General features: G+C 44.5%; 1 long non-coding RNA gene across 10 annotated transcripts in view; it reads left to right on the top strand.

The window, feature by feature from the left end:
- Nucleotides 1-756: 756 nt before the first annotated feature.
- Nucleotides 757-19,603, top strand: part of LOC111171078 (uncharacterized) — a 108,427-nt gene continuing 89,580 nt past the window's right edge. For 4 of the 10 annotated variants that reach the window (XR_016388802.1, XR_016388801.1, XR_016388799.1 and 1 more), the window contains exons 1-2: nt 759-2,240; nt 19,242-19,345. This is a non-coding gene — a long non-coding RNA (uncharacterized LOC111171078). The other 6 variants (XR_016388807.1, XR_016388806.1, XR_016388804.1 and 3 more) reach the window with 5 other exon arrangements.

Genomic DNA, 19,603 nt, shown 5'->3' with positions numbered 1-19,603 from the left:
AGGCATTTGCTGTTGTAGGAGAGGCATGCTGGCAGCGGTGACCAGAGGAAGAGACCGGGAGACTGAGCAGGGGATCTGAGAAATCAAAAAGCCCAGCACACAGGGCAGGTGGTGTCAGGGCTGCTTCCTTGGGTCCAAGAGCCGTCCTTGCACTATTGTTCAGTGAGCTGTGGCCTGATCTTGCAGACATGCGTGCCATGGCCCCCGGTGGGCAAGGGATTTCCCAGGCCCTGTGCCAGGTACCTGGCAGCCATGACTCAGCTGGTGCCCTTGTCACTGCCCGAGGGACAAGAGTATCAGTGATCTCTGCAAACTGCACCCCAGGCCTCCAGGCCTCCGGGGGCTGCAAGAGAGACAAGTCCCCCAGTGCAGCGCTTTCACGGGGTCCCCTCCTCGGCAACCTGTGTGCACTTTGGAAATGGGCCTGACGTTAGCTAATTCAACCTCATCAACGTTAATAAGATCAAATTGGGTTCTATCATATTACATTAGTTGGCAGCAAATCAAAGTAGATATTTTTGAAAACCTGAGTTGACAGAGAAGGCTGCCCCCACAAGTAAGTTTTCCAGAAAATAAAGCCACGACTTATGGAGCAGCAACTCACAGCCCAGTGACTTGGCTTGTAGCTGAGAACCTCCTATAAACTCCCCTCCATGGCTCGAGTCACACTTCCTGCTGCTGCTGCCGGGTGGCGATCAACTCCTAGGGCTGGCCTCCGTCCATGGCACGTACACGGCGTGAGCACAACCAGAGGGGTTGCTGGCATGGAAGCTGGAATGGAGAACTAACAATCTCTGAGCCTAGATGTAATTTCTAAGGGGATCCAGCCCGCAGAGCAGAGCTACCTGGGTGTGTGGCTCTGACACAAGGAGACATCCGTGGTGCTGAAATGACCCCCTTGGCCTCCCGCTACCCCATCTCCTCCTGTCATAAACGGATGGCTAGGAATTCCAGTTCTAGGTGAGTGAGGGGGTATTAAGCCCGGGAGGTGGACGGCAGCAAACTGTCCCAGGTCCGACTTCTCCCCACTCTGGCCCATCCCTGGCAACATCAAGTCATCTTTGGCCCCAACCTTCTGCTTCAGGACCAGAGGGAAGGAAACCACTTGAAAAAGCCAACCTCACAGAATCAGCATTTCTTTCCAAGACTCCAAGTCATGTCTGAGAAAGGAAAGACCAGCTACAAGGCAAAGAGGAGGGAAAAACCTGCCAAACTGTCTTACAAATTAGCTGAACGTGCATTCCACCGGTAAGCGGGGAGAGTTCCTGTTGTTCCTCACCTTGCAGTAACTAGCATTGTCATTTTCTTGGGGTTCAGCAGTTCTAATAGATGTACAGTGATATCTAGGTTTTGTATTAATTCGTAATTCCCTAATGGTGTATGATACTGAGCATTTTTAAATACTGTCTGTATGTCTTCTTTGTCCAGGCGTCCGTTCATATCTTTACCTGTTTTTAGTGGGGTTGCTTGTGTTAGAGGTCTTTGTATATTTGAGACAAATCCTTTATTAGATATGTGTTTTCAAATATTTTTCTCCCAGCTTCTGGCTTGTCTTTTGATTTTCTGAATAAGGTCTTTCACAGAGTAGAAATCTTTAAGTTTATAAAGTCCATGATATTACTTGCTCTTTTTTCGTGGATTTCCTTTTCGTATTGTGTGTTAAAACCCAAAGATCATGATCTACCTAATCAAACACAAGTTCATGTAGATTTTCTCCTATGTTTTCTTCTATAATTTTGAAGTTGTGCCTTTTAAATGTGTCTAAGAATAATTTTGAATGAGTTGGCATAAGTTGTAAAGTTCGTGTCTACCTCCATTTCATGTCATACGGTTTCCAGTTAACGGCTCCTTAACTATTTTTGGAGAAGTTATGGGACACAGTCTCCGTGTCAGTGAACGCCCAAAGTTGGATGTGTTCGCAGTTCTGCCTGCAGGGAGCGCTGTGTCCTGTGAACTGTGAGGGACGCGCGGCCTGCAGTTCCTGCACTGACCACACGGTGGCGCTGAGCTGGCCTCTCCGACCCAGGGCGCATGCGTGTTCCCCCTCCCTGACTGCAGCTGAGAGGAGTTGTGTCTCCTCAGGCACCGCCGAGGCTTCGGCTGGGACGCCCGGCTCAGCGTCTCTGCTGACAGCAATTCAGTCTCCTTAGGACTCGCTGGGGTTTCGGACACAGCAGGCCTGTGTCCACGCTGACGGAAGCTGGGTTTCCTGAGGACCCAGGCGACGCCGGGAGGAAAAGGTGAGAAGAAGTGGGGAGAAGCTTCCTGTGGGCGACTGACGGCTGACGGGGGTGCGTCTTCATGCGACCCAGGAAGGGCTTGGTGTGCGAAGCTGGGTTTTTAGTCACTTCGGCGTGCTGTGTAGCCAGCATGTGGTATGGGGTGGCCAGTTTTCCCAGCACCATTTATTGCGGGGCCTGCCCTTCCCCTCGGTGCGTCCTTGGCCCCTTTGTCATAAATGAACGGCCCCACGCGTGCGGGGTGGATTCTGGGCTCTGCGTCCCGTCCCTCGGGACCGTGCGCCTGTCTTTGTGCCAGTTCCGCACAGTTTGGGGACTGTAGCTTCTCAGCGGAGTGTGGAGTCAGGGAGGGAGATGCCTCCAGCCCGTTCTCCTTGCTCAGGGTCGCTTCGGGGTCCTTTGCGGCGCCACACACACGTTAGGAGGATTTGCTCTGTTTCTGTGAAAACTACCATTGGAATTTCGGCAGGAGTTACGCTCACTGTGTACATTGCTTTGGGAAGAATGGACGTTTTAACACGATGAATTCTTGCGTTCCATGAGCACGGGCCATCTTTCCATTGACTGTGTCTTCAGTTTCTTCAAGTTTTCGGTGTGCGGGTCTTTCACGTCCTTCGTTAAATTTATTCTAGGTATTTTGTGCTTTTTGATGGAATTGTAAATAGCTTTTGTTTTTTCCCTCTTTCTGATGGTTCGTGATTAGTGTTTAGAAATGCAGTTGATTTTCTGTGTATTGATTTTGTAACTTCACTGAGTTCATTTATTATTTCTAATAGTTTTTTGGTAGAGCGATGTAGAAAACTGGAACTCGAAAATCCCACTGTTTCTGTCATATTTAGGTCATCCACAACACCAAAGACACAGTGTCTCCTACTAGAATCTTCCCACAGTGCCTGTCAATTCCATGTGGACTCCTATAAGGGCAGTTAGGTTCATGACTTTGTGGATCTGGGTTAAGGCTTGGCCTCCATAAGGAAGTGTAATATTTTCTCTGCCTTTCTGGTGTGGTCTTGACATGGTGTTTTGGAAAGTTATTGACTTTGCAGTAACTCCAAACCTACAGAAACTTGTAATAGCAGAACAAGGTACTGTGTGTCTGCACACTCAGATTACCCAGACTTCCTTGCTTTGCTGCTTTAGCCACTGAACACAAAATACTCCAGTGCATTTTACCCAAAACGGGGCCCCCCTTCCAGGGAACCACCACGTAACCTCCAAATGAGGAAATTATGATGGTTTCCACATTGCAGTCCAATCCACAGGCCCACTTCAACTTTCACCAGCTGCTCCAGCTCTAGGGGAATGTCTTTTCCCATTCTGATCCAGGTTTCTTTTTCTGGAACAATTACTGATACTTTCCCTCATTTTCACAACCCTGATGGATTTAAAGCACACAAGATGAGTATGATCTGGGTGGCTTTTCTGTATTGTCACATGTATCAGTACTTCATTTATTTTGTGTGTGTGTGATTAAATGTATCGATCATTTACCATTTAAACTATTTTAAGTACACCATTCTATGGCATTAACCACACTCACATTGTTGTACAAACATCCTCACCATCCACATTCAGATCTTTTCAGTTTTCACCGGTGAAACTCTGTAGCCGTTAAACACGAATTCCCCTCAGCCCCTGAGGGCAACCACATTCTACTTTCTCTCTCTGAATTTGACTTTTCTGGGTACCTCATATAAGTGGAATCATATCATTTTTGTCCTTTTGTGACGGAGTTATTTCACTTATCTTTTTTTTTTTTTTTTTGCGGTACGCGGACCTCTCACTGTTGTGGCCTCTCCCGTTGCGGAGCACAGGCTCCGGACGCGCAGGCTCAGCGGCCATGGCTCACGGGCCCAGCCGCTTCCCGGCATGTGGGATCCTCCCGGACCGCGGCACAAACCCGTGTCCCCTGCACCGGCAGGCGGACTCTCAACCACTTCGCCACCAGGGAAGCCCTATTTCACTTATCTTAGTGACTTCAAGGCTCATATATGTTGTAGCACGTGTCAGAAGTTCCTTAATTTTTAAGGCCGAATGACATTCTTTTGTGTGTATACCACATTTAGTTTATCCGCTCATCCATCAATGGACACTTGGATCACTTCCACCTTTTGCTATTGTGATTAATGCTGCTGTGAGTATGGGTGTACCCTTATCTCTTCCAGTCCCTGCTTTTAGTCTTTTGGGTATATACCCTGATGTGGAATTGATGGATCATATGTTAATTCTGTGTTTACCTTTTTGAGGAGCTGCCATCCTGTCTTCCACAGGGGCTGCACCATTTCACTTTATTCCTTTCATGCCAGAATAACATGGCGGTTTATGGACCAACCCCATTATGTTTATCCATTTACCCACTGATGGACGTTTGCATTGTTTCTTCCTTTTGGCTCTTGTGAATAGTGCAGCTATCAATATATATGTACACCTGTTTTCAGTTCTTTGGGGTCTCTATCTAGGAGTGGAGGTGTTGAACCATATGGTAGTTGTACATTCATATTGTAAACATAGGTTGCACCCTTTTCCATTTCCGCAAGTCATGTTTAAAGGTTCCAGTTTCTCTGCATTGTTGCCAACATTTGTTATTTTTAATTCTCTTGATGATGACCATTTTAGAGTGTGTGAAGGAGTTATTGCATGTGGTTTTAATTTGCATTTCCCTCCTGTCTTGTCATCTGCTTGTTGACCATTTTCATGTCTTGTGCAAAAAAGGGTCTATTTAAGTCCTCTGTCCATATTTAAAATTGGGTTGCTTGTTTTTGTTGATGAGTTATGAAGGTTCTTGATATACACTGGATAAAGAAAGACTCATCAGATATATAATGTGGAAATATTTTCTTCCATTATGTGGGCTGTCTTTTCACTTTCTGGATTGCATCTGGTCATTGTCAAGCCACAGAGAGAGGCTTGACAGACAGGGCTGTGAGGGACAATTATGTTTGACTTGGCCAACATGTCAAATCGACTTGGCTGACACATCACATTTCCTTCAAGCCTCCAGATCTGTGAGATAATAAATTTCTATCGCGTATAGCTGCTCAGTGTGTGGTATTTCATATGGCAGCCCTAGAAAATAATAAAGATTTTGGTATCAGGAAGAGGAAGGCTGCTTAACACTTACCTACACATGTGGAAATATTTTTAGATTTGGGTAATGAAAAGAGGCTGGTGTTGGTGTGCTTAGTAGGAAAAGCTCAGATAGATTGGAAGACCTGTTGGTAGAAAATGTACATTGATGGAGATTATGGTGAGGGATCAGAAATGAAAGAGGAAAGCTGAGAGAAAGCTTCTGTATTCTTAGAAATACATATATAAGCATAAACAAATGAATGTTGGTGATATCTCAGATGGAAATGGAGAACATGCCATTGAAAACATGTGGAAAGGTGAACCTTGTAATAAAGTGGCAGAAAACTTTTCTGAATAGTATTAGGTTGCGTGTACAAATTAGAACTTGAGTGTGATGATTTTGGATGTTTAGCTGAAGAGATTTCTAAGCAAACTATTGAAGAAAGTATGGCCTGATTTCTTCTTGATGCTTGCAGTTATGAGAAGAGAAAGTAAAGTGAAGAGACAATTATTAAGAAAAGCAGAAAGAAATCCTGAAGTTTTGGAAACATCTCAGTCTATCCAGATAACCTACTTTTGAAATAGAGCCAAGGGTGTGCCTGGAAAAACTTTTGCTAAAGGGTTGATGCCTGTGATTCATACAGTCAACCATCTCAGCAGAACCAGGAATAGCTATGTGGTCATACAGGAAAGGCCTGTGGAGGATCCTCTTGTCTGATGACCTGAATCTCATGAATTGCATAGAAGGCCAAGAAGGGTTTTGAGAGTCTGACAGTAGCAGACACAATGTTCCTCTGGACTGAAATAACCAAATGGGATGGATTAGAGAAAGACTGAGTTGAGGACAGGGACAGACGGAGTGGCTCGCTTGGTTGCTACTGCCACCCAGTGTTCAGAGGGCACAGGCTGAGGTGCCAGGGTCACAGACAGGTGGGCCCAGAGGACAGAGCATGCAGATGAAAGGGAGCAAAATTTGCCACCCTAGTGTGTCTCATTGTCTTGAGGATTAAATTAAGGTTATTCTTTTTAAGAACAGAAGAGTCAGGAAGAAATTCTGACCTCCCCCTTAGCTACCTATAGAATTTAGATAGAGGACCTGTTACCAAAATAGAGCTGTCAGCAGAAATATGTGCAAAAAACATGGGCTGGGTGTGGTGGTGTGGGGGCCAGGAGACTCAGCAGGGCCTAGAGATCAGAGTCCACTCTGTGTCCCATTGTCTCCACTGGCCCAGCAAACATTTATTTATCAAACATCTACTTTTCCATTTTCATGTGAATTGCCTTCTTCCCCTTTGAAGTCCCAAACCACTAACCCCAACCTGCTCTTTCGTCTTTACCTTAAGATGATATTTAAGGTGAGTTACTCAGGTTTCCTGGGTCTCTCCCATGTATACATATTATTGAGTGTTTATTGGAATTTTTCCTTTTCATCTGTTTCATGTCAATTTAATTTTTAGACCAGCCAGAAGGACCTAGAAACGTAGAGGAAAATTTCTTCCTCCTTGATAGAGCCAATACATTTTTTTTTTCTTATCTTAAAATCCAATAGAATTTGCTCTGTTTCTTTCTGACTTGCTTGACACCTGGTTTACATCATTTTCCTTTTTTGCTTTGGGAATGGGAAACTCTATCCTATGCCTGCCCCACCAGTGTAATTTGAAAGCAAAGAACTTGGGTTAAAGAACAACAAATTATAAAACTTATAAAAATAGCAAGTGAGACTTTATTCAATACTACTGCAACACGAGGAAGACTGGACTAAACTCCAAATACAACAGGGACAAGTGGGGATTTATACCAGCTGGCAGAGTGATCAGATGTAAACTCACTTATAGGAGGTAACAAAGGTCAGAGGATCTTCTTAAACTGGCTTAAGAGGTTCTTGCTAAATGCAGTCAAGGTCTTATATCTCAAAGGTGGAAGATCAGGAATTTGATCACATATCAAGGGTGGAGAAATTCTCAGTAAATTGACTTAGTAGGAGTCTTACTAAAGGCAGGCCAAGGTTGAGGTCTCCTCAAGAAGGGAGTTCAGAGGAGCGTCACTAAAGTTTGATCAAGGAGGGAGTCTTTGTCAATCCACCTTTCTGGCTCAAGGTAAGAAGAGGCATTCTTCTTTCCTCTGTACAATAGAAGTCCATTTCTTGTTCAGTGGGTTTTTGATTGTTAAGGGCCTCCTGTACTGTGTGTTGAGAGTTTATAGTAGAGGATATTGTTTGTATGGTGTGAGCCTTTAAACCTGCAATAAGGGGGATTATCAAGAGAGTAAAATAAAAGCAAAGATTAATGGTTGAGCTTTATTTTTATTTCCATTTCTCTAGGAGGTGGGTCAAAAAGGATCTTGCTGTGATTTATGTCATAGAGTGTTCTGCCTATGTTCTCCTCTAAGAGTTTGATAGTGTCTGGCCTTACATTTAGGTCTTTAATCCATTTTGAGTTTATTTTCATGTGTGGTGTTAGGGAGTGTTCTAATTTCATACTTTTACATGTACCTGTCCAGTTTTCCCAGCACCACTTATTGAAGAGGCTGTCTTTTCTCCACTGTATATTCTTGCCTCTGTTATCAAAGATAAGGTGACCATATGTGTGTGGGTTTATCTCTGGGCTTTCTATCCTGTTCCATTGATCTATATTTCTGTTTTTGTGCCAGTACCATACTGTCTTGATTACCGTAGCTTTGTAGTATAGTCTGAAGTCAGGGAGCCTGATTACTCCAGCTGCATTTTTCGTTCTCAAGATTGCTTTGGCTATTCGGGGTCTTTTGTGTTTCCATACAAATTGTGAAATTTTTTTGTTCTAGTTCTGTGAAAAATGCCAGTGGTAGTTTGATAGGGATTGCATTGAATCTGTAGATTGCTTTGGGTAGTAGATTCATTTTCACAATGTTGATTCTTCCAATCCAAGAACATGGTATATCTCGCCATCTATTTGTATCATCTTTAATTTCTTTCATCAGTGTCTTATAATTTTCTGCATACAGGTCTTTTGTCTCCTTAGGTAGGTTTATTCCTAGATATTTTATTCTTCTTGTTGCAATGGTAAATGGGAGTGTTTTCTTAATTTCACTTTCAGATTTTTCATCATTAGTGTATAGGAATGCCAAAGATTTCTGTGCATTAATTTTGTATCCTGCTACTTTACCAAATTCATTGATTAGCTCTAGTAATTTTCTGGTAGCATCTTTAGGATTCTCTATGTATAGTATCATGTCATCTGCAAACAGTGACAGCTTTACTTCTTCTTTTCCAGTTTGGATTCCTTTTATTTCTTTTTCTTCTCTGATTGCTGTGGCTAAAACTTCCAAAACTATGTTGAATAATAGTGGTGAGAGTGGGCAACCTTGTCTTGTTCCTGATCTTAGTGGAAATGGTTTCAGTTTTTCACCATTAAAAGCTTTTGCACAGCAAAGGAAACCCTAAACAACACCAAAAGACAACCCTCAGGGGCTTCCCTGGTGGCGCAGTGGTTGAGAGTCCGCCTGCCGATGCAGGGGACACAGATTCGTGCTCCGGTCCTGGAAGATCCCACATGCTGCGGAGCGGCTGGGCCTGTGAGCCATGGCTGCTGAGCCTGTGCGTCCGGAGCCTGTGCGCCACAACAGTGAGAGGCCCGTGTGCTGCAAAAAAAAAAAAAAAAAGAGTAATGTACCAAAGTGTTCATTGCAGCTCTGTTTACAATAGCCAGGACATGGAAGCAACCTAAGTGTCCATCAACAGATGAATGGATAAAGAAGATGTGGCACATGTATACAATGGAATACTACTCAGCCGTAAAAAGAAACGAAACTGAGTTATTTGTAGTGAGGTGGATGGACCTAGAGTCTGTCATACAGAGTGAAGTAAGTCAGAAAGAGAAAAACAAATACCGTATGCTAACGCATATATATGGAATCTAAGGAAAAAAAAAAGGTCATGAAGAACTTAGGGGCAAGACGGGAATAAAGACACAGACCTACTAGAGAATGGACTTGAGGATATGGGGAGGGGGAAGGGTAAGCTGGGACAGAGTGAGAGAGTGGCATGGACATATATACACTACCAAACGTAAAATTGATAGCTAGTGGGAAGCAGCCGCATAGCACAGGGAGATCAGCTGGGTGCTTTGTGACCACCTAGAGGGGTGGGATAGGGAAGGTGGGAGGGAGGGAGACGCAGGAGGGAAGAGATATGGGAACATATGTATATGTATAACTGATTCACTTTGTTATAAAGCAGAAACTAACACACCATTGTAAAGCAATTATACTCCAATAAAGATGTTAAAAAAAAGATTAATGGTTGAGGCAGACTGAAATGACAATTTCTTAGTCCAGAGTGCAGCTAATCAAGAAAATTTCTAGACATTTGGCACAAAATATCTTTAGATGGTGGAGTGCCAACATCAGTGCCAGTCTGATGGATTTCTTGGATGGATTTACTGAATGTTCCAGGTGGTGGCATAGACATCAGAGGGATTTTGATAAGATTGTCCACAGTCATGGTATTTCCTGGAGCAGAGACTAAAAGGTGCAGAAATTAGGTGAACCACACAGGAGCGTACACAGCGGCAGCTCCAGGCACCAAGGTTATTCGCATACCATCTTCTGAAGTTTCTTTGAAGTTTTTGTCAAGTTGTCCTGCATCAGCTCACACGGCTTCATTAGGTACTGGGGGGAAGATCAGCTACAGACAACTTAGAGTCACAGTGAGGATCTGGGTAGTCACGTTTTGGTTCTTCATGATGTGAATTCTGGAGGGTGGGATAAAATTCGGAACATTACTTTGGAGAGACGTAGCCAGATAGTGAAGGCAGCTACAAGAGGTGAGAATTTGTTAAGGGCCAACTAAATATGAGAAATGGCAGGATCAAAACAAATTTACAGGTAGATAAATACCTTCTCAGAAAATTAACTGGGCTGGAATCTGATAACCCAATAGGACTGGCTGTGGTTTTCTACTGAAACATAAAATCTCTCCATATAGTCACCCTACTTGTGATGAAACCTTAACAAAGTAAGGTTATCCTTTTTTACAAAATTCATCTGTTCTAATTAGATTTGGCCTGATTATTCACACATGTTCAGCAAGAATGATTACTGACCACATGAACATTTTAGTATGTTTTGGTTGAATTTTTCTTAAGGAATCTCAGGTTGTAGTCTTAAAAGCCTCTTGAGGTTAGGAAGACATGCCGAGAACTTACCACCAGACCTCATATGCAGTAGCTATAGATTTGGGTGAATTCCTGTCTTCTGTCATCATTATCTCTTCTATAAAATATTCTAAGGTTCCTGGTCCTATCAAGAAGTGCCTTTCCTTACTTTCCTGTAAGGCTGGGTACCACATGAGCCAGGATGCAGGCCAGTTATCCTGAGATGTCTTTGTAACCATTGGCAATAAAAATCAACTTTAGTGTCTTGAACTCTCAGGACACATCTGATTTTATACACATCACTCTAAAATATGACAGTCCAGTCAAAGCCTTGGTTACATGGCCAATATTTCCAAGTATGTTCTGTTATAAGGAGGGTAGATTCTGAATAAACCCATGCAAAAAATCAAATTCTGGCAGGAAGTGGAGCATTACGAACTTGGAAGACATTTTAACAGTTTCTTATGGAGTTAAACATACACTTACCATGTGACTGAGGAGTGGGCTACAAAGTACCTACCCAACTGATTTAAAATTTTATGTTTGGACTTTTCTGGTGGCACAGTGGTTAAGAATCTGCCTGCCAATGCAGGGGACACGGGTTTGAGCCCTGGGCTGGGAGGATCCCACGTGCCGCGGAGCAACTAAGCCCGTGCGCCACAGCTACTGAGCCTGCGCTCTAGAGCCCGCGAGCCACAACTGCTGAGCCCGCGTGCCACAACTAGTGAAGCCCGCGTGCCTAGAGCCCATGCTCCACAGCAAGAGAAGCCACTGCAATGAGCTCATGCACCACAACGAAGAGTAGCCCTCACTTGCCTCAACTAGAGAAAGCCCGCGCACAGCAACGAAGACCCATCATAGCCAATAAAAAAAAAAAATTTTATGTTCACACAAATGCCTTCATGGGAATGCTTATATCAGCTTTATTTATTTGAACCATTTTCCAGTCTCTGAATTTTGCTCGTATGGTGATTGGTTTATGGAAAATTTCCAAAATAATTAGTGAATACTCATATCTATTGGGTAATTTCAATTACATAAACCCATTTTCTGAGGCACCTTCAACCTAAACATCTCTGTCACCTCCTCAGCCCCAGCACAGCCAACCTCTCCCTCGGGGTTTCTGACATACTCAGGAGGAGGTTTCAGCCCAGGGACTGGGAAGTTCCTTCCACGTAGCCACTGGTGCCAGAAGAGGACCCTGCCAGTCCAGCCTGTGGTGAGGGCTGAGAGACTTCTGTGGAGGATGCTACGTGGTTGTTGGATGATGCTCTCAGGGCAAGACATACCCATATTTCACCTAGGGTATCTCAACTTATTTGCCCATTGATGAGGCAGAATATTTCATATCCAGTGCCTGTCTAGCCAAGGAAAGATGGATATCCCATGGGCCATACTCAGTGGGATGCCAAGGCCCAAGTCCTAATCCTCGTCTGAGAATATGTGTCCCCCATCACATCCTTGACCTCTGTGCAGACAGAGTTCTTCAAACTGAGAAAGAAGCCCCACAGGACATGCCTCTCTCTCTCTTTTTTTTTTTTTTTCTGGTACGCGGGCCTCTCACTGTTGTGGCCTCTCCCATTGTGGAGCACAGGCTCTGGACGCACAGGCTTAGCGGCCATGGCTCACGGGCCCAGCCGCTCCGTGGCATGTGGGATCTTCCCGGACCGGGGCACGAACCCGTGCCCCTTGCATCGGCAGGTGAACTCTCAACCACTGCGCCACCAGGGAACCCCCATGCTTCTCTTTATGAACCCACCTTTGAATGACAGGGAAACAACCTGAACATGTTCTGAGCTTTGATAACTAAATGTTACTCCTAGGGTCAGACTGTCTCCCCAAACTGTGCACCCATTGGATTAAAAAAATCCTGTTTTCCACTTCTAAGAATTAGGATATCTAGAAGGCCTACAAATTTACCTGTTAAATACAGTTCTCATTGCCTTATTGAGTTGGGTATGTGTTCCCAATAGAATCCAATATTAGTCACACAGGAGTAAGCAGTCCTTACCAACTCTTAATTTAGATTTGTTTTAGCTGAAAAGAGAAGACTCAGTCCCTGAGAGGAAACCACTCCTCAGTTCCTTCTGCATCTTCTCCTGGGACTGCAATCCTGTGCTGGGTGGGTCCTGAGCACCCCCAGTACCACCCTGCAGGGAAGGGTCCTGCCTGGTCTCACATTGTATTTACCTCAGTATCTCCAGTCCAGTATTCAATGGCTGTGCCTTGCCTTCAGAATCCTTTTACAGTGACACCATATTCTTTCTACATCATCTCTTGAAATAGTGAATCGGCCTTACCAAACCCCCATACTTTACAGGGAGACCCCAAGCAAGGATTTTATGAAACCACAGGGGAGCCCTTTCCTTGGAGGTGGCAGATGCATTGATACAGTTGACAGTCGTGTGAGTCAATCAGGGGCTTTGGGCGTTCCTCTCATTTCCTTTGGGCTCCTCTGGTTTCATATTATGTCAGAGAACACCTGCATATAGAAGCCATGGATCTCAATGCACACATAACATCTAATATCCCAATAATACAGACACACACGCACACACAAACACACAGTGGCTAATTATCATAGTAATGCACTTGAAATTTCTTCTTTTCTATAACTAGCACATGGGCAGTGCCCTCCGTGCCCTGACACACACTGACCCTAGGCTTGAGTGTGTGACTTCCTTTGACAAACAAAAGCAAACACAGTAAAGTGGAGACTGGAGTGTGCATGCACGTTGGGTTTGCCTGTTCTTGAAGACTCTGGACACTGCAATTGCCCCATGGGAAGGGTACAGGCTTGCCCCACACTGTCAGAAGTGGGGCACAGTCACAACATTTATCACTCATAGTGCTGCACCTGAGGGACCCCAGAGACCCCTCCTGCAGGAAGGAAGACCCTGAGAAGTCTGAGGAGGAAGAGGCAGCATTGTTGTCAGCTGACTCAGGTGATGCTCTTCTACTGGGTCACCAGGTGGGTGGGACAGTAGCAGGAAGATGAGCTAGGTCAGCTCCGTGAGGGATGCCCTGGCTTTTGCAGGACACCTCATCACCAGAAGTTTCTCCATCCTCGGGCTCAATCCTGCTGGCCATCTTTCCTCTTGACCACCTTCCCTGTGGACCTAAGACCCCAGCATCTGACAGGTACATAGACCCACTGCTTAATCACCCACAACTGCGCCAACTGTGGGAAACCTGCGTCGTCTTCTACGTCTCCGGTGGAACCCGGATTGTGATTACACCTGGGTCCACCAAAAACTCCTGGAGGAGGAGGGAGACTTTGTCACAGAACACTAAGGAAAGAGAGAAGAGCAGACTGAGGCTGACGAGCGAGGGTCCTGAGTTTGGTCTGTAAGCTGCAGGTGTCAGAGGCTTCAACCTGATCTCCTGTTCTGGACTTTGTCTCACTGTGGTCTCTGGGCATCCCTAAGTTCTCCTCCTTGGAGGGTCTGTGTCTTGTAGCACTTACAGCTTTCATCCACTAGTGTTATCCTGGAGCCTCAGCACTGTGCTAGCCGTCTGGGGGAGAGGGGTCTTATATATTTTTATGATTAAATCTCAGTGAGGCAGTTATCCCGTGTCTCTAATCTGTGATTCTCACAGGGTTTCTGCGGTGGTGTCAGGGTGGGACTTGTTCCCTTCTGATTACCCACCTGATTCACAAAAAATTATGACCAGGGAGCTTGACCTTATTAGTTGCACAAAAATGTTTCCTAATTTTAGGGAGAAAGAAAATAGAGATATGTGACTCATGAATACTTAAAAAACTTAAATGAAGGAAAGGCATTTAATAAATATAAACAGTATCAGAAATTCTCTTTCAAAAAGAAAATGAAACATTATTCATCTGTTATTTTTTTTAACTTGTCAGAGTATGTTTTCTGCTAAAATATACGTAAAAACCTGTGTGTGTATGTATGTGTGTGTTAAAATGTAGCCAGATTTGTTTTCATCAGGTATGGTGAGACACATGGATGTGGAAGTGATTATCAGTTTACACTCACAGATCCCTAGAAACAGGGGGCACACACCACACAGGGGCCACTCAGGGAGGCACTGGGGTTGGTCAGGAGACAGAAGAGGGGGCTGGACATGCACCAGAGACCTGATTGGGGTTTTGGAATGGATGAGGCAGGGTAGGTAAGCTGAGTAAAATTAGCACTGGATAGCTTGAATAATTTTGTCAGGCTCTTGGGCATGTGCGGTCCCTGGTTGTCTGAGACCTGGCCCTGGGGTGATCCAGGTCAGGAGGAATGTGGAAAGGTGTGTGAGAGCTTGTAAGAGAGACAGAAAATAGAGATGTGCTCTGGATTGGTGGCTTGTATATCAGAGGTACACCTGCAGGAAGGTGTCTGATACCTGCGGGAATTTGCAGCCCAGGAAGGGCAGTCTGTGCAAGATCAAGGCCCCCCAAATCAGAACATTGAGAATACAGAAATAGGAAAATATAGTTGCTACAGTTGTCCCTGCAGTGCTCTGGCTTCAAATTAAGGGAACTTTGCGTGAGTGACTTTCAGAGAATATGGCAGAAGTCACTCTAAATGGAATAAAACATTTTACTATGAGAGTAGGAAGAACAAACACAAGTAAAAATATAAAGATTCCTTGTAAACTGGCTCATCACCAAGTCCCCATTTGTATGGCATTAGCCAGGAAAATAGATTTGAAGTTTTGGGGCTCTCTAACAGTACCTGGGCGGAGTTGTGAAGAGTATTAGAATATGCTCAGGTCAAGGAGACGGGTCCAGAAGTTATGCCCTTTGAGAGTATGAACTGTAAGTAAGTTTATGCAAAGGTAGCAGTATTTGTGTACGGCCAAGGCTGTAGTAGGAGCGGGTGGTCCTGCTCCATAGGGGTCAAGGTGTAGACTGAAAGGAGACCGGTGCTTCCTGGAGACAACATTTATGTCCATTATTTTCTTTCTTCTTTAAACTTCTGCTCCCTGCAATCATTCATTCATTCATTTATTTATTTATATTTTTGGCTGCGCTGGGTCTTCGTTGCTGCGCGCGGGCTTTCTCTAGTTGTGGTGAGCGGGGGCTACTCTTTGCTGTGGTGCGCAGGCTTCTCATTGCAGTGGCTTCTCTTGTTGCAGAGCATGGGCTCTAGGTGTGCGGGTTTCGGTAGTTGTGGCCCGTGGGCTCTAGAGCGCAGCCTCGTCCATTATTTTCTTTAAATAAAGACTTAATTTTTTTGAGAGCAGTTTTAGGTTTACAGCATAATGGGGGGCAGTACAGAGCTATCCCATATACGTACTGACCCCCCACATGCACAACCTCCACCATCATCACTACCCTCAGATGGCACATTTGTTATAGCTGATAAACTGTCACGACACGTGGCAATTACCCGAAGTCCATAGCTTACCTTAGGGTTCACTCTTGTACGTTTCACGTGACTTTAGAAATGTATGACGTGTGTCCAGTATTAAGGAATGATAAGGAGTATTTCCCTGCCCTAAAAGTCCTCTGACTTCACCTGTTCATCCATCTTCCTCTTCCCGAACTCTACACAATCACTGATCTTTTTACTGTCTCCATAGTTTTGTGTTTTCCAGAATATCACAAAGTTAAAAGCTTACAATATGAAGCCTTTTCGGATTGGCTTCTTTTACTTAGTAATATGCATGCCTCTTCCGTGTCTTTTCATTCTTTTATTGCCAAATCATATTCTATTGTTTGGATGCACCACAGCTTATTTATCTCTTCACTTACTGTAGGACATCTTGGTTGCTTCCAAGTTTTGTCAACCATGAATAAAGCTGATATAAACATTTGTGTGCAGGTTGTCACGTGGACCTATGTTTTCTATGTCTTTGGGTAAATACCAAGGTGTACGATTGCTGGGTCATATGGCAAGAGCATGTTTCCTTTCATAGAAACTGCTAAAATGTCTCCCAAAGTGGATGCACCGTCTTGCGTTACAACAAGCGGTGAATGAGTTCCTTTCCTTCTACAGCCTTGCCGGCATGTGGCAGGTAATTGCGATGTGTCATGACAGTTTATCAGCCTTGCCGGCATGTAGTGTGGTCCATGTTCCAGATTTTGGCTGTTTGAATAATTGTGTATAGTCATCACATCATGGTTTTACTTTGCATTTCCCTGATCACATGTGAAGCAGAGCTTCTTCTCATATGCTCATTTGCTATCTGTTTATCTCCGTTGGTGAAGTTTCTATTCAGGTCTTTGACCCATTTTTTTTTAAATAATTTAAAAAAAATTTTTGGCTGTGTTGGGTCTTTGTTGCTGTGTGCGAGCTTTCTCTGGTTGCGGTGAGTGGGGCTACTCTTCGATGCGGTGCGCAGGCTTCTCATTGCAGTGGCTTCTCTTGTTGCAGAGCACAGGTTCTAGGTGTATGGGCTTCAGTAGTTGTGGCACATGGGCTCAGTAGTTGTGGCACGAGAGCTCTAGGGCGCAGGCTTAGTAGTTGTGGCGCACGGGCTTAGTTGCTCCGTGGCACCAGGGCTCGAACCCGTGTCCCCTGCATTGGCAGGCGGGTTCTTAACCACTGCGCCACCAGGGAAGTCCCTTTGGTCCACTTTTTAATCAGGTTTTCTGTTTTCATATTGTTGAGTTTCAAGTGTTCTTTGTATAATTGGGTAACAGTACTTTACCAGATGAATCTGTTACAAATAATTTATCCTAGGCTGTGGCTTGTATTCTCATTGTCTTGACATTGTCTTCCACAGAGCAGAAGTTTTAAAATTTATTAGAATCTAGCTTATCAAAGATTTATTTTATGGATCCTAAAAAGTCATCATTCATTCTACCCCAAATCATCTAGGTTTTCTCCTGTGTTATCTCATGGAGGTTTTAGAGTTTTGAATTTTACATTCAGTTCTGTGAACCATTTTCAGTAAAGTTCTGTGAAGACTATAAGGTCTTTGCCAAGATTCACTTTTTTGCATGTGGATATCCAGTTGTTCCATTTGCTAAAAAGCCCCATTAATTTTCAGAATGGCACAGATAGGAGTAATGTCTTCCAGACTTTGCTTTAATCTTGGGAAAACGGGGGTGTACGTTTTGGCAGAGAGCAAGGATTATACCAGGGTTGTGGTCTAAGCAGAGGGTGAGCCCAGACACATAGTAGAAATCCCAATATCAAAAGAAGAAAAGCAGTAAAGGTTCTGTGTTCATCATTTGTGTTTTAAGAGGGAACGTCCACAGGCTTTACTGGGGCTCAGGATTTAGCATCCAGGATGAAGTCATCACCAGTGGGAAGGTCTTGAGTTGGACGGGTATCATCTGGGATGTGGACTGGAGAACCTCCAAGTGAGTTCCTGTTGCAGTGGATGTGGGTCTCAGCATTTGCCATGGTTGTTTGAAGCAGTGTCTCTGTGGCAGAGTGGGCTTCCAATTGTAATTTACTGAAAACAACTAGACCGTTACTAATTAGATCAGCAATCATCAGGATGATGTGAGCTGTGCTTGACCCGTCTCTGTTATTGTTGTTGTTTGTGGGCATATAGGGTCCTGTATCAAATGAGCCACCTGCCCTGTAGGACAGGTTATGGTTAGTGCTTCCAGGAGAGTATGTGCCCTAGATCTGGTGTCCAACCCTTTTGGTATGGGGGAAAGATACTAAAATATATTAAAAAATAAATCAAGCCATGGGGAAAGGGAGAGAAACATTCAGGGGATTATGCGCCAGACTGGAATTTGGAAAGGAATTATTTGAGAAGAGCATTATGTTTCTAATATCAAACATCTGTCTAGGTCCTATCAGGGACATGATGGTTCTGTTGAATGATATTCCAAGACCCTACATTGTGTGTATTGAAAATAAAATGTGTAGTTTAGTTACTATTAGTAAAGTCTATAACTCCAAAGGAAATAAATACTGCCCTAGTAAGGCATTGTAGGTCTTAGCATACATGGAAATATGTGTCATTTTGATCTATGTTTTAGGTATCTTTGAGGCAAGAGATTCCCAGATACTTTTACACCAAAGGGGACAATTTTTGGACAATGGCCCAGTAGTTTATTATAAATGAGAAGATGGGGTTATTTGTTGTCCAGGGTATCTACTGCCAAGACCACTGCACCTGCCCTGTCCCTCAGACTAGACCTCGTGCTCCTGAATCCAGAGAACTCCTTGGTGTCCTGATTACACCCTGCAGCCCAGCCCCTCCTGTCTCCCTGCAGGGAGGTTTGTGTCTGGGCTCACACTGATCTCCCTTTATTGTGTCTCTTGCACAGTAATGCATGGTTCCTGTCCACGGCTCTCAGGCTGTCCGTTTGCAGATATAGCATGTTCCTGGCATTGTCTCTGGAGATCACAAATCAGTCCTTCACAGAGTCTGCATAGTTAGCACTACCAGTACCAATATTAATGGATGAGACCCACTCCAGCCCCTTCCCTGGAGCCTGGCACACCCAGCTCATCCAGTAGCTACTGAAAGTGACTCCAGAGGCTGCACAGGAGAGTCTCAGAGACCCCCCAGGCTACACCAAGCCTCCCTCAGACTCCACCAGCTGGACCTCTGCAAACACAGAGACATCCTGGTCAGGAGACTGTCACACATCCACTGATTCCCTCACTCATATCCCCTCACATCCTCAGGATCTCTTGTTCTCCATCAATTACCTTGTAAAATAGCAACAAAGACAAAGCAGCTCAGCCCAGACTCCACGGTGAGGTGTCTGTATTCAGTCCTTGCACAGCTGATGCCGAGGCAGGGCCATAACAGTGAGGTGTGGGGGTCCTCCGAAGGACGACTTGGGCTCGAAGATGCCCCAGCTGGTCCCTCCTTGGACTGAAGGACACTTGGTGTCCCATCCAATCTTACTTCTCTCTCTGTCACTCAGGGTCAGAGCTGCATCAGGGCTGACATCGCTCTCAGCGCCACAACCGTACTTTCCTAAAAACAAATTCCACGCAGATGGGATCCATTTCCGATGACTGCTTTCAGGTGACCTGAAATAACTGAAAGAATACCTTAGCATAGTTATTGATAATATGAGCCTGCTTCTTTAGGCAAATATAAAATATAAAATAACAAAGGCAATGGTCAGTTTTATGTGTCAGCTAGCCTGGGCTCCCTCTCCAGTTATTCAGTCAATCCCTAATCCAGGTGTTACCCCGAAGGTATTTAGTAGATGTTGTTAAATTCTATCATCATTTTACTCTAACCTAGAAATATTATCCTAAATAACCTGGTTGGGCTTGG

The sequence above is a fragment of the Delphinapterus leucas genome, chromosome 19, assembly GCF_059928025.1.
Source record: "Delphinapterus leucas isolate spDelLeu-1000000601 "Yukka" chromosome 19, BTC_Dleu_Yukka2, whole genome shotgun sequence".
NCBI classification, from domain to species: Eukaryota; Metazoa; Chordata; class Mammalia; order Artiodactyla; family Monodontidae; genus Delphinapterus; species Delphinapterus leucas.
This window is presented reverse-complemented; position numbering and strand designations above follow the sequence as displayed.